This window comes from Sturnira hondurensis, unplaced genomic scaffold (assembly GCF_014824575.4).
Source record: "Sturnira hondurensis isolate 20B ecotype Veracruz unplaced genomic scaffold, ASM1482457v3 Scaffold0003801, whole genome shotgun sequence".
NCBI lineage: Eukaryota > Metazoa > Chordata > Mammalia > Chiroptera > Phyllostomidae > Sturnira > Sturnira hondurensis.
The window spans coordinates 869,856-879,639 of record NW_028076432.1 but is presented as its reverse complement, the minus strand read 5'-3'; positions in this window follow the sequence as shown (position 1 = coordinate 879,639).

Sequence of the window (9,784 nt, the reverse complement as noted above, 5' to 3'; positions counted from 1 at the left end):
ACAAAAACAAAAGCAAACTAAGCAAACAACTAGAACAGGAACAGAACCACAGCAATGGAAAACACATGGAAGGTTAGCAACAGGGGAGTGGGAGGAGCAGAGAGGGGGAAAAGGTACAGAGAATAAGTAGCATAGATGGTAGGTAGAAAATAGACAGGCAGAGAGTAAGAATAGTGTGGGAAATGGAGAAGCCAAGAACTTATAAGTATGACACATGGACATGAACTAAACAGGGGGAATGTGGGTGGGAGAGGATGTGCAGGTTGGAGGAAAGTGAAGGAGGGAAAATAGGACAGCTGTAATAGCATAATCAAGAAAATATATTAATAAAAGACTCCTTAAGGACATGTACAACAGTTTTAATTAATTAGTTTTACAGTGATCCCTTGCCTGTCATGAGAGTTACGTTCCAGAGACCCCCACGATAGGTGAAAATCCGTGAAGTAGTGACATTATATTTATTGAATTATTTATATATTTTAAGACTTTATAAACCCTTTTACACTTCTATAAACCTTTCCCACTCTCTTATTAACCTTTCCCGCACTCATAAACATTTCATATGCTCTTAAATGCTTAAATTGCACTCTTAAACCTATGTTATTTTAACAACATGTAAAATTTGATATGGGTACTCACCCATGAAGTATACAGTTGTCCATTGCTATATTGTGGTTCACTTATTGTGGCTTTTTTAAAACCAGCAGTACAGTGAAGCCATGATGAGTGAACTGAGATATAGCGAGGGACAACTGTATAATTATTTTTAATTTTGTTTACCTCACTGAATTGTAATCTTTCAAGAAAGAGGCTGTCATATTCATTTTAATATTTTCTCTGCCTCTAAATATAGTGCTCATTAAATTAATTTGAAATGATTTATATATGTTTAATCTTTGTTTTATCTTCATACCACCTAATGTAGTGTTTTACTCAGAGTAAGTGTCCTAGAACGTGTATTAATAATTATTTATTATTTTAATTATCCATTAATTTTCCCCTGGGGATTTCTGTCTTCTCATGTATGTGAAAAAGAGAAGGTTTACTTTTATTTTTATCTTTTGGGGTGTGTGTGTGTGTGTGAGAGAGAGAGAAATGTGAAGATGAAATCAACCAAACTCAAACTAGAAGTAATCCAGATGTTGGATTCTGAAATGTGGAATTCAACTTCATGTACCATGTTACTATAAGAAAGCACTTAAAAAAATGGCCACTGGAATTTCTAATGGATCTCAACTGCCTTCAGGAGCAAACCCATATTATTCAGCATAGAACATAAAGCTTTCTATGAATGGCACCTTGTCTCCCTTTCTAGCCTCATTTACCATCACACACTGAACAAGGTCTGTAACCACATCAGGAAAGGGAGAAGACTAACATCATTATCACCGTCACTGCCAACAATACTTATGATACAATAATCTTTATTCAACATTGGATGAGGGCCTGTGGGGACATACGAAGATGCGTAAATCAGGATCATAGCTCTCAATCACCTATTAGCCTAGTAGAAGGGAAAAGTACACACATGAAAGATAAAATGCAATATAAATTAAATAAGTGCTAATAGTGGGAGTGCAATTTCCTGAAATGTGAACTAGTGCTTGGTTGTAGTTTTGTGTTTCCACAAATAAATGTCACTCTTGGGGAACAAGGAAGGTTAGGAGAGGATATTTATAGTTCTGCCTTTCTCTGTGAAGGCAAATCTTGTGACTTATCCATTGCTTTGTGTAGTCTCCCTTCTTTCTTGTCTTCAAAACTAGTGTAATGTTGCCTAAATCCAGAATACAAAAGAACAGACACTTGTCAAGGGCTGAGAGCCCTCATCCAAATCTCCTTGAGCTTTTGATATACTAACTTTGTAAGTTCAAATACATTAGCTTGACCTGTGGAAAGCAAAGCTTGAATTCTTCTGCATTGAGAAGTTAGCCTGATCTATTGCATGAGGCCATGAAATAAAATACCAGACAAGGAAAAGATTTTTTAAGTTCTTTTTTCTAAAAAGGCTTTATTTATTTATCTTTAGAGGGGAAGGGAAGGAGAGAAGGAGAGAAACATCAATGTGTGGTTGCCTCTTGTTCCCCTGCTGGGAACTGGCCTGCAACCCAGCCCCGTGCCCTGACTGGGAATCGAACCGCTCGATGCACTGAGCTACACCAGCTAGGGCACAAGGAAAAGATTTGAAAAGGTTTCCCAGATCCTTCATTTGTGTCACAACTTCCCTGTGTTGTTGGGACTGCCTTACTCCCACCAATGGACCACTGTACTGGAGGTCTAACTTATAATTCTCCTGGATCTGACTAACAAATGTCAGAAGAGTGAGCTGGACTCAGCTCAATACTTAGGGCAGGGGTGTCAAACTCATATTCACCAGGGGCCACATCAGCCTTGCGGTTGCCTTCAAAGGGCTGAATGTAATTTTAGGACTGTATAAATGTAACTCCTCCTTAACAGTTAAGCGAGAGCTCACCGCTGCCGCCCAGTAGAAACAAGGTTCCTGGCTGGGTAAAACAAGGTGGAGGGCCAGATTTGGGCCGCAGGCCTTGCGTTTGCCACCTGTGACTTAGGGCAATGAGGCTAAGTCACAGTGCCTGATTTCTGTTTCTCTTACAGTCTCATTCTCAACTTTCATCTTCCCTCTTATCTAATACTTTTCAAGAAGGTTTTCTGGGAAATGTAACATCTTTTTGTATGTGTGCATGTGGGTTGTCCAGTTTATTCTATGTCTAAATGGACGTTTTGGGGGCCTTGGAGTGATAGAACCCATTTAATTTATAGGATGCCTTACTAGTAGACCATTATCGCAAGATCTGCAGTCGGAAAGCTGGAGACTCAGGAGCACTGATGGTAAGGTTCCTGTCAGAGGCCAAGGCCAGAGAAAGGAGAAAACTGATCTCCTAGCTGAGAGATGGTCAGGCAGACACTGTGAATTCTTCCTTACTCCCTTATTTGTTCTTTTAGTTCTTCAGTGAATTGGATGAAGCTTACCCACATCTGGGAAGGCAATCTGCTTTACTCAGTCTACCAACTCAAATTTCAATCTCATCCAGAAAAACCTGCACAGACAGAGTCAGAGTGATGTTTTAGCCAGATACTGGGGTACTCTGTTGTCCTGTCAAATGGGCCCATAAAACCACCATTACAGTCGTCTTCCTTTTTCTCAGTTCCTCTGTCTCAGTAACGGATCACTGCTTGTCAAGGAATAAAATCCTAACAAATTCCTCAAGTAAGAAGAAGTCTATCGGATAGATGTAGTTATGGAAACCAGAAGGTGGTGAAGCATCTTCCCCGTCACTTGCTTCTGTTGCTTCCTTCTGAATATCTGCTTCATCCTCCTACTTCTTGCAGAGTAGCTTTCTTCGCTTATTTAACAGCTTGCCTCTGACTGAAAAGCAGCTGTCATATCTAATTCCATGTGGCCACAAAGCTACATGTGGCTTTTATTTCTGATTTATTTCAGCACCTGAGAAAAAAACTGGATCAGTGACAGGACCACCATGTCATGTTTTGCTTAGTGCCAAGTGCCTGTCCCTAGTGGCCAGAGAACACGAGTGCATTTGTTCCATATTGCTGCTCTAACATATTACCACAGACTTGGTGGCTTAACACACAACATTTTATTATCTTACAGTTCTGGGGATCAGAAATCTGAAATGAGTTTCCCTGAGTTAAAATCAGGGTGTTTGCAGGACAACATTCCCTTTGAAGGCCCTGGGAGAAGCATCCATTCCATTGTCTTTTCTAGCGTCTAGAAGCTCCCTGCAATGGGCGGGTGGTATCTGCTTCTTCCGTCTTCCAGTCCTTCACTCTGAATCTTCTGACTTCTTCTTTTGCTGATAAGGACGGTTGTGATTACTTTTGGCCAACAAGAAATTAAGTTAAACGAATCATTAGCTGTCTTAGTCGGGTGGCTCTGTTGGTTGGCGCATCGTGCTGAACACCAAAATGTTGTGGGTATGACCCCTGGTCGGGGTACATACCTAGGTCATTGGTGGGTTAGATCCCTGGTTGGAGTGCGTAGGGGAGGCAAGCAATCAATGTTTCTGTCTCACATCTATGTTTCTCTCTCTTCCTCTCCCTAAAAACAATAAACATATCCTCAGGTGAGGATTACAAAAAGGAGCCATTAACTTAATTACACCTGTTGAGTCTTTTTTGGCTTGTAAGGAAAAATTCACAGGTTTTGGGAATTATGACAGGATGTCTTTGGGAAGCTGTTATCCAACCTATCCTAGTGAGAGTCAAAAAAGTATTGTCAATGGAACAGAGGCAACGTAACTTTTGGGAGGAGTTTCTCTGAATAAGGAGTGTGGGAAGAGTAGGCAATGTAAGTAGCACATCTATTTCATCTTCCCAAACGAGCGCCTGATCACTACAGTGTCAGGCTAAGCTTCAGTCTCTACTTAATGTTTCCAGTCTCTGCTTCTTTCCCCTCCAGTGGGATTTCTCAGTCCTCCCACAGTTGTGATTCACTTGTACTCCTTTTTCCTACTAGAATAAACTTTTTGGTATTTAGTTTCCCCCAAAGCTGGATCCTCTATAATCCCTTTAGACTCATGAAACAGAAAACATGGGTTGTAGTGGAGGTGGGCTTGGGAATCCATGCTTCTAACACACTCCCTAAGAGATTCTTGCTCACATCAAAGTTTGAGAACCTGCACTGTATTCTAAGGTAAAGCTGATAAACTTATCTTGTTACAATAGAAGACTGAAGAAAGCCTTCCTAGGGAACTAGTGTGTTTTCACTGCAGCTTTTGGGAGATAATGATAAAACTTCTGCATGTAACTCAGTAAGACTAATTCAAGCTCGGAGTCAGGGAAGAGGTCATGTTAAGATAAGAGGGGAACCTTTGGGAGGCTGATCCAACCTTTATGTGACTCTCCAATCACAATGAAGGGCGTAGTTTCTCCTGGGTTATGTTTTCATGCTGATTTGTACTCTGCTGAAAACCTCAATGATGCTGTATCTCCAAAGGCAGTTTTTCTGTATTAACCTTGATAAACTGATATTTGACATCCCAGCATGCCTGTAGGGGTTATTGTTCTTATCATAAATCAGGTGGTCAGGTATCTGAGTTGGAATCTTAGTGTTATATAAAGTCATCTAGCCATGACTTTAAGGATTTGACAGGGTTTCTTTGATATTTTCAATAATTTGATCCAAGTGTGAGATCTTTTATATTCTGTCTTTATAAATTTATAGTTGTCTGCTTTGAATAATAGTTAAAATTAGTAGAAGAGTTAAATTAAGATAAGCAGTTTCTTGTGAGTCACAGGTATCTCCACATCACAAGTTTGCAATGGGGCAGAAAAGGTAAATTGCAAATATACAAAGTAATAACCTAGAAAATTAGCACACATAATTTTTGATAGTTGGTGGTTCTGTTTTTTTAGTTATATTTTTATTGTTTTTGCTATTATAGTTGTTCCCACATTTTTCCCTTTCCCCACGTCCACCCAACCCCACTCTCTCCCCACTCCAAGCCAAGCCTTATATTGTTGTGTCCATGGGTTGTACATAAATGTTCTTCAGTTAATCCCTTTACCATCTTCCATCCTGTCCCCCCATCTCATCCTTTCCATCAGCTGTCAGTCTGTTTTATGTATCTAACATTTTGCTACTATTTTGTTTGTTGGTTTGTTGAGTTCATTAGATTCCATATATAAGTGAGATCATGTGGTATTTTTCTTTCACTGACTGGCTTAATTCACTTAGCATAGTTTTCCCCAGGCCCACGATGCTGTGGCACAATGCAAGAGTTTCTTTTTTTTACTGCTGCATAGTACTTTATTGTGAAAATGCGCCAGAGCTTTTTTATTCACTCCTCCACGGGTGGGCTCTATTTCAAAATCATGGCTATTGTAAATAGTGCTGCTATGAACATAGGCTTGCACATATATTCTCGTATTGGTGTTCTGGGATACTTGGGGTATATTCCCAGAAGTAGAATCACTGGGCCAAAGGGGACTTCCATTTTTAATTTTTGAGGACACTCCATATTGTTTTCTACAGTGGTGGCAGCAGACTCCATTCCTGCCAACAGTGAGCTAGGGTTCCCCTTTCTCCACATCCTCGCCAGCACTTGTTGTTTATTGATTTATCGATGATAGCCACTCTGACAGGTGTGAGGTGATGTCTCATTGAAATTTTAATTTGCATCTCTCAAATGATTGGTGATGTTGGGTATTTTTCACATGTCTGTGGGTGTTCTGTGTGTTTTATTTGGAGAAGTGTCTGTTCAGGTCTTTTGCACAATTATTAATCATGTTGTTTGTCTTGCTGGCACTGAGTTGTATCAGTTCTTTGTATATTTTGGTTATTAAACCTTCCTCACATGGCAGATTAGATGATCTAAAAATGTTAGCTGTAAGATACTTGAACATGATAACTAAAATTAAATAGTCATTCATGTAAGTGGTTACAGGAGTTCGCAGGGATGTGAGGAATATGACCAGAAGCCAAAAACAAAGTAGCAATTAAACATGGCCTGGTTTCACTTTGGGTTTGGGGGTTGAATTTAAACTCTGTAGTCTGGGAAACCTCAAACTGAGGAGTTAACACAAAATCCCTTGGAGCAGTTGGTGGAAGTGTGAGAGGTAGTTCTCTTTTTGCAGGCGCCCCTCCTCAACCTTGGCAGTAAAGGATTCCCGTGGAAAATGCACTACCAGAAACGAACCCAAAATCAAAACGACAAAGCCCACGAAGTAATTCACACTGAGTACAAAAAGCAAATGCAACAAACAGCAGGGCTAGAACTCACCTCCTCCTGAGAAATTCAAATAACATCATCCCTCAGCAACTCTAAAATAAGTACGGCTAACATGACCGAACATTTAAAATTGAATTGAAAACGTGAGAAACCAAATTTACTTATATTGTGTTATATACAGTGTGTTATATATTATTCTATATAGAATAAGTGCACAATGCTAGAGTAGTTTAAAGAATGAAGAGAACTGCCAGAAATGTTGGAGTTATGCCTTGACTATGAAGCTAAAGTGTTGACAAGAGGAAACTTTACTTGTAGGAACATTACTTCTTTCAAGGTATTAGTTAGATATTGCAAGTCAATGGCCCATAGCACCTTGAAAGATGAATGTTCCTATAAACCATAACACTAACTTCGGGGGGGTGAGCTTCAATTTCAAATCATGACCAACACAGACATTGCTTAAGATAGATGCCACTTGTAAATTAAATTATTTCAAACAATCTAGAAGTTGCCAAGTAACGCTCCTCCTGAAAGCATACATAGAGTACTGCAAGACTATCTTATAATAAGGCAGTTAAATTTAGCATGGTAAAACCATGTCAGAGATATAGGATTCTTTTTGCTTGCTTGCTGATAACATAAATTCTGGCTAAAATCACTAAACCTGAAATGTGTTAGGTTTAGTAAAGTAAGTGAGGAATAACTGCATTTCACTAGTAGAATGTGATATGATGGGAATCGAATGTTATCTACTCTAGGTTTGATCTCAATTAATAAAAAATTAGTGGTATATAAATTACTAAAGAAATTAATTTTTCCCAAAGGGGAACTTTAATTAAAAATATCCCCCTTCTTTTTATCATTGATGTATAAACTTAAGGTCAGTATTTTCCCATTCTTGGCAATTGTTTTTAATGTGTGTGTTGAGGCCAATAGGCTGTCAGGTGTCAACTTTCTACAGATCATATTCCATGTGGGAAAATGTGCAGTGCTCTTGTAGCAGAAAGAGAACTGTTTATTGCATGCATTATGTGGTCACCTCAAACTTCTTATGAACTTAATATCTCTTCACAAGCTGGTGACTGACTCACTTTTTTGCTGACATTCCTTTGTCAGAGTAGAATAAGATATAAAAGCTAGCAACTAAAGTTTGACAGTAATAACTACATGTAGCACAGTCATACATTCTCTTTGTGGCGTGGCTCTGGGGCTAATCTTTCATCTAAACTCTCTGTTCTATTGTACCTAGTCATGGAAGTCTATTTTGCCTATTTTCATGCAGCCTACCACTTAATGTAATGAGTTCATAATGTAGGTCCTTGAAAAAGAACCTGGGATTTCTGTTATTGTTTTCTTTGCCATTGTTTGTTCTCCTTTATTGATCTTTTACCTATTACAAGCCCAGATGGAGAAATAGAAAGATAGCATATGCTAAACCTATGTAAAAAAGAATGGTCACCCTGAGAATTCCTGTTATAATTTCCACTATTTTCTTTACCAGGCACAAAAAGTTACAGCTTTTAAATGCATATACTTCAAAACAGAGAAACAGTAATAAAATGCCAGATGATATATCCTAGGAATGTTCAGCTTTAGCCAGTGAAAATGGCTGTGATAATTTGCATTAAAAAGTTTAAAGATACTATATAAAATTTGAGGTAAAATTTTCAGCGTTATTACATTTTAATTAAGTATATAAGATATCTCCGCTTATATTAGAAATAAATACTTTTCACATGGCTTTAACGTTTACAAATAACTGAATATTATTACAATGTTTATTGTTTGAACCATGAATTCAATTTGGTTTTCTTGTAGGAATTTCCAGCATGTGTGTCACTTGTGAAAAGTTTTAAGGTAAAAAAAAGCCAAGCAGTTATTAGATTGGGAAAAAACATTGATATATGATTTATAGCTTCTTTATATTTTTAAAAGATTCTATTTATATATTTTTAGAGAGAGGGGAAGGGAGGGAGAAAGAGAGAGAAGCATCCATGCGCCAGAGATACGTCAATCAGTTGCCTCTCGTACACCCCCACTGGGGACCTGGCCCACGTGCAACACAGGCATGTGTCTTGACTGGGAATCGAGCAGGTGACCTTTCAGTGTGCAGGGCAGCACTCGACCTACTGAGCCACACCGGCCAGGGCGCTTCTTCATATTTTCAGTTGGCTTATACAGGTTGATTCATGAAGCTAAGAGAAATTATTGTAAATTAAGGAGAGGACTTAGTAATATACACATTGGTTACACACATTTCCACCCTGTCCAGAAAGTCAATATGTGTTCTGCATAAACAAAATTAAAATTTTAATTTTAAAATTTATTTGGAGGAAAAATATTGTTCTCTAAACAAATTTCAAGCTTAACCTTTTAATTTATTCTGTAGTCACATCTTTGAAAGTGTCTAGTGTATTTTATAGTTTTGATTGTGTTAAAGTAGATACCAATATTTAGAATCTAACTATAAATAATTAAGTCATCTGTTTAGAATTACAGTGTATTAATTTATCATTTAATTAGTTTGAGTGATTGTCTAATTACTTTAAGAGTAATAACTAATAACCCTTTAATAAATATTAACTAAACACACACTATACTTACATTATTTAAACTTTAAAAACAGATATTTCAACTTATCCATTAGAATTATAAAATAAGTGTCAAGCATGTGTGTGTATACATAGCACATGGCTACTTATTATTTTAGTAAACTGTGTGTCTTCATGCTTAAAATGGGAATTTATAGGGAAACATCTTCTCTTGGTTCATGGAATTAGCAATCATGTAAGCAGTGGAAAGTGATAAAAATCATTTAACACAAGAGAAAACAATCATCAGATCTGGGACACAGACAAGGAACTATTTATGTAATAGATGTTGGGCATGCAATAATTAGAACTTCACAGAAAGGACTAGGAAGTTGTTGCAGGAGAGGAGTCTGAGTACCAGACGTTGAGAACTGCTGTGCTTTTTCGTCTTATAAGGTAGTTCTTCTGCACTTAGACATTCCTTACCAATGGGCTCCGTTAAATGAATCTGCTAATAATGCAGGTAACTCACGGGGTCTG